This window comes from Gracilinanus agilis, chromosome 3, assembly GCF_016433145.1.
Source record: "Gracilinanus agilis isolate LMUSP501 chromosome 3, AgileGrace, whole genome shotgun sequence".
Taxonomy (NCBI): Eukaryota; Metazoa; Chordata; class Mammalia; order Didelphimorphia; family Didelphidae; genus Gracilinanus; species Gracilinanus agilis.
In genome coordinates, this window is record NC_058132.1 from 137,401,766 (window position 1) to 137,407,765 (window position 6,000).

Here is a 6,000-nt window from a genome sequence, read left to right on the forward strand (position 1 = left end):
GTGTGAATGTGGGCAAGTCACTTAATTCAGTTGGCCTCAGTTTCCTCATCTGTAAAATGTGCTGGAGAAGGAAATGGCAAACCACTCCAGTATCTTTGCCAAGAAAATCTCAAATGGGGCCATGAAGTGAGGCACAAATGAAAAACGACACAACTATTTTGAGCAGTTAACCCCTTCTCTGTCTTCTTCTTGGAAAGCTCTGAACCTAGAGGTGGCTCCATCCATTATTGTAACCTTGACAGATCCAATCAAATGTTATTAATTATGCTGGCAGCAGAATTCTTGGAAGACCCTAGGTGCTTGGCTTCCCAGATGCTACTATGACCTTTTCTTCTGCTATGATTCCAGCATGAGTTCTGTGCGGGCCATGGCTGGCATATTAGTCTGGCCTTGTGTCCTGCTGTGATTCAGGCATGCTCAGATCTTATTAGTACTAGAAAAAAGGCAACTGAGAAAATGTAACTATACGTTATATATCTATTTTCTCATATCTAGCAAGTTTTTTAGTTACCTATAAATGAATCAAGGCCATCCTAATGAGGGTATTAGTAGGGAATGAATATACTTTTGGAAGTGATATTCTACAATGGAATGTATCTTTTTCACATTGAATTGAAGTGTGGCTAAAATAATTCCATTATATTTATTGTTTGTGGATTATGAAATATCATTTGATATAGTAGAACAAAATGTCACTTCACAGATTTTCCTATGACATGGTATCTACCCTCCATACATCACAATTGTTCATTTTTCCTTTGAAGCTATAACAGAATCCAACTCATTATACTTCATTTTGTTGACATTTGTATATTTTTGTAATTCTTATAAATAGGCCGGAGAGAAGCTTCATGCCAACACTTACACACTAAATAATTTCTTCAAGAAGATAAGGAGACCCTAAACATTGTATATGATGTACATGATAAATAATATTGCCCTCCAATTGATATTGAATATATTCTGACAGAAAACGAATGGATACAAATATAGGAGTCACTTCTAAATCATCAGTCCATGAAGAGTCAAACTATCAACTTAGAGAAAAACACGAAATCTATATCAAATTAGTAGAAAGAATAAAAATGGGAAGAGATTGGGACAACTTTAGTTTGACCTATTTAAACAAGATGTTGAAGCTAAAAATTGGGTCATAGTTAAGAGAATATCAGAAACAATTTCTTGCAATGGGAAGAGGATGCTGGATTTAGTTTCAGAATATTTGGGCAAATATCTTGGCTTTGTTTCTAACCAACTCTGTGCCCATGGACAAGTCACTTCTGTTGGAGACTTAGTTCCTTCACTAGTAAAATGAGGGGACTGGACCAGATAACTCCTAAGGGATATGCCAGCTCTAAATCAATGGACCTAAAATCAAGTGGTCACAGATTACTACCATTTCCTTAGGAATTTTACTCAAATACTGAAATGGATCTTTTATCTCCTCATTGTGAATATTCCTTTCAAGGATGAAGATTTTAGCCTGTCAATGTCTACCTATTTTGTGTTCCTCTTGTCCATTTCTTTACATGAGTTTGCCACAGGAGGTTTACCCAATATGCTGAGCATCTCCTTCACTTTGTTTTGTCATCATGGGCATTTGAGTGAGCACCAAGGCCATCTGTTTATCTCTTATTCTTGTGATGGGACCATCCCATTTTATTTTATTCATACATTTCTTTGATGACATTCTTTACTTTTTCCCCTTAAAACTCCTTGTCTGTGGTGTGTTCTGGGTTTACCTTCTATGCTCCTCTCCATTGGCCTTTAGGTTATCTTTCAGTCAGAATCTTTGGATGTTGGAGTATCTCGTGAAATACAATCATACAACAAAATCAAGAGACTGTTGTATTTAAAAGATGGGTCATTGTTTCAGGATGAAAAGAAGGTTGGTGTCATTGAAGGAACTTTTAGTTTCCCCCAAAGCAGCCCAGTACACTCTGTTTTATTTTGGCTCTAACACATTGCCCATCTACAGTATATGTTCAAGATGCATATACTAGTTAGTGAACTTTATAGTTTTCAATTAATTTGCATCTCATAGACTAGACAATAGGTTTTTTTCATCCTGTTATACTCCCCACCACATGGATAGTTAAGATTAAGCTGAATTAAAGATCTCGTCCAGTAGGATTTGAGATATCATTTATAAATAGGAGCATCTGAAAGACCATTCTCTATAAATAATCCTTCTTCAACTTGGAATCTATATTAAACTTCATGACCAGATTTCTCCTCCTGCCAAGTCAGTCAAGTGTTTGCTGGATAAGCTCTTTATTAAGCTCTTTTTTATCTCCTTATTCAATAAACATTTATTAAGCATCCATTTCCCACTTTTTAGCTTATATATTTTCTTTAAGCAGGTCAGGTTGGAGTTATTTTAATTGTGTTCCATATCTTTTTCTTACTTGAGTTAATCTACTCAGTTTTGGAACTCTTATCCTTAGAATAATCTTTTTTGATAAATGAGTGAGTGCAAACTCACTCAGCTTTCTATATCTACTTGGCTTTGTGGTGGGTGATTCTTTACATCTCATCTAGACATTTACCCAAGGCATCTTGCCATTTTCCCTGACACTGTTCACTTAACCTCTAGCCTTACCTCCTTCCTGCTTCTTTTTACTCTGTAATAAAATCAATACTACCATTACTGTGAAGTGATGTTTCAGGCTAAAACTTCCTTCCTTAATAATCACTCTCCTATACATTGTCTTTCTCTATTAGAATGCAAGCTTGGTGAAGGCTTAGGCTGTATCTTTTTTGATTTTATATTCCCAACTCTTCCTTAGCAAGTCCATGGCATATAATAAGGACTTTAGAAAGGCTATAAAATCAATTAATTCATTTAGTTAATTTATCCTGTCTTCTAACTGTATTCATTCTTAAATTAATACAAATTGATTAATTATTAAAATTTAATTCAATTAATACTATCTTTAGCAAGTTAGTATGATAGCATAGATACCTGATTCAGGGATGACTCTCCCATTAGTAATTAGTCCTTATGAAATATAATCAATTTAATTTTTGTGTTTTTTTGGTCAGTATTTACTTTTTCCAAAAAAGCATACACAATATATATTGATTGTCTCTGCATAGTATGTAAATCTTTGTCCTCTTTCATTCCTCTTCTAAAAGCATATTTTAAAGTACATATATTTTTACTGTCCTTATCATTTCCTATTTTTGCTGTTGAGTGACCAAATATCAAAGTACATATACAATTTAACTGAGAAAGTCTTGTCAAGTTCTTTATAACATTTCCTTACCTTTTCATTCTCAGCAACAGATGTTGGTACATAAGCTGTAAATATTTTCATGGTGATCTTTTTTTATAAGTACTTGTCATGAATACTATAATATTAGATAACTTAATGTACTATGAAACGTTATTTCTTGTTGCCTTTGGATACATGATAAAACCAACTTTACCAATTTCTTTATTATCTCCTCGAGGAAAACCTGTGAATCATCCTACTATTCGCTACAATGTCCCTGTGTATTGTGGTTTCATGAATAATGAGAATGCCAACATTCCTATAATTCTTATCCTCTTGTAGTATGTCTATTCATTGGCTATCGGACAAAGATTTCACATGTAGAGTGAAATGGAGTTAATATCTATAGATGGTCTAAAAACTTATTTATAGCATCTCAGTCCCATTTTCACTACTTACTTTAAAGATTTTTATAAATAAATAAAGAGACCCCTACAGTAAGAAGGCTAAAGAACCTAGAAATAGTTTTAACCTACAAGCACTTGTTTTTCTTAGAAACCTACTTTCATCCTATACACACATATGACAAAGACAATACTTTTAGAATATAGACTTATTTGTAAAAATTTACAGAGAAGAATGTTGAGAGATTATGAACCATCTCATAACATTAAGAGGAAATGGAGAAGAAACCAGTTTTATAAAAAACTCAGTAAGATCTAATTAAACCATAATATATTGGAATAATTAAAGATAAAACTGAAAGGAAGACAATACACAAACAAAAAATAACCATCAAAATTTCAATAATAAACCTTTTTCTCCATCAATGAGAGTAGAGCCTTCCTTTAACATAAAAGTCCTGGATGTTCTGCATGAGGAAGGAGAAATGCTATAGAAGAAAACAAAGGTGAGAATAGCCATCGGGTGTAGGCCTTATACACAGAGGAGATCCATGATTGAGGAGGCACCATTTTGAAAGAATTGAGTTGAGAGAGAGAGAGAGAGAGAGAAAGAGAGAGAGAGAGAGAGAGAGAGAGAGAGAGAGAGAGAGAGAGAGAGAGAGAGAGAGAGAAGGAGGAGGAAGAGGAGGGGGAGGAGGAGGAGGAGGAGGATTTAGTATCTTCCTCTCTTAAGATATCTGAAAAAGAAGAGAATTTCAAACTTTGGAGGGGGATTTTCAACCCCATATTGTCCAAAAAAGTCAATAGAGAGACTTATATACCACCTTTCCCAGCTTTAGAAAATCTTTATGAGAATAATCTACATACATATTTAAAATATTCCCAAAGAAAGTATTATAAAGGAATAGAAGGCTTTTACAGATTATTTTCTACAGCATGCCACATATTTAAAGTCACCTAATTGACTAAAAGGCATAAAGAGTATAACATTTCATGAAGCCAATTGTTTATAGACTCTATAAAAAAAAAAGGAATTTGGTCCAAAATACAGCTTTAAAGGCTCTTCTCCAACAAAGTATCTACCATGCAGATGTCAAAATAATAAGAGAATCCTGGAAACATAATAACAGAGATCTTTGCTCAATCTCCTCTGATTATGAATCTCAGCTGAGGCATAAAAGAACATGTTTGCTATCCAAAAGGATTTGACCCTGTCATGGATGATGTCCAACTCGGAGTCCACATGGAAGAGAGATTCCTATAAATGGTGATGTCTTCCACATGCTACTGTTTGTAGATGACATTGTGCTGATGGCAAAAAGCCCTCAAGTGGTACAGTGCTTCCTCTATAAGAGTCACAATCCATAAAAAAATCTTAGGTCCAATTATCCACTATGACAAATGCCTTTGATCCAGGTAATGATACATAGTTGGATGGACAACCTATTGAGTGGATCTGCCAGGATGTATATCATAAAGAGGTGCTCTAGGCAAGCAGTGAGTTGGGTCTAGAATTAAATAGGAGAGTGGGATCACTTGCATCTGAGAAATTGTGGAGTACTTTTAGTCAGCCAACAAGCATTTTTAAAAAAATCCTTACCTTCTGTCTTAGAATCAATACTGTGTATTGGTTCTAAGATGGAAGATAAAGCTTAAAAAAAAAGAATTCAGGCACGAGTGATAAAATATTGCACTAGGATGATAGCAATGTCAGAGGAGAGAGAGGGGATTCTACAAAAAAAATGTTATAAAGGTAAAGTCTATAGACCTTGGCAACATATTGGTCATGATGGTGAGAAACAGTGAGGAATCTAGGATGACATTGAAAGGCTTTGAATCTGGGCGCCTGGGAGGACAAGTAATGCCCTTAATAGAAATAGGAAAGATGGGAAGAAGGGAGGGCTCGGGGAGGAAAGATAATGAGTTTCATTTTGAACATTTTGAGTTTAAAATGTCTATGGGACATTTGGTTTGAGATGTTTAATAAGCAGTTGGAGATTGGAGGATAATTGGCCAAGAGATTTGAGAGGAGAGAACTGTGCAGAATTAATGATCTTGAGCTTTTCCCTGGTATAAAGGTTCATCCTTTTCACATTGGTACTTTTCTGATGATATTCTGATGAGTCATGGAATACTATAGTCTCTGAAGAACTAAAGTTGTGGATCTCCCAAAGAGAAATTTAAAAAAGCAAGAAGTTATCAAGTCTGCTTTATATGCAGAAGGTCCAGGGTTTAACTCCGGTGGAATCAGTCCCTCCACCTCCCGCCCCAAAAGTACATTGTTGGCAGGGAGAGAAGTATGGGGTGATAAGGAGATTAAGTTTATCATATGGCAGCTAGGTGGCTCAGCAGATAGAATACCAGACCTGGAATCAGGG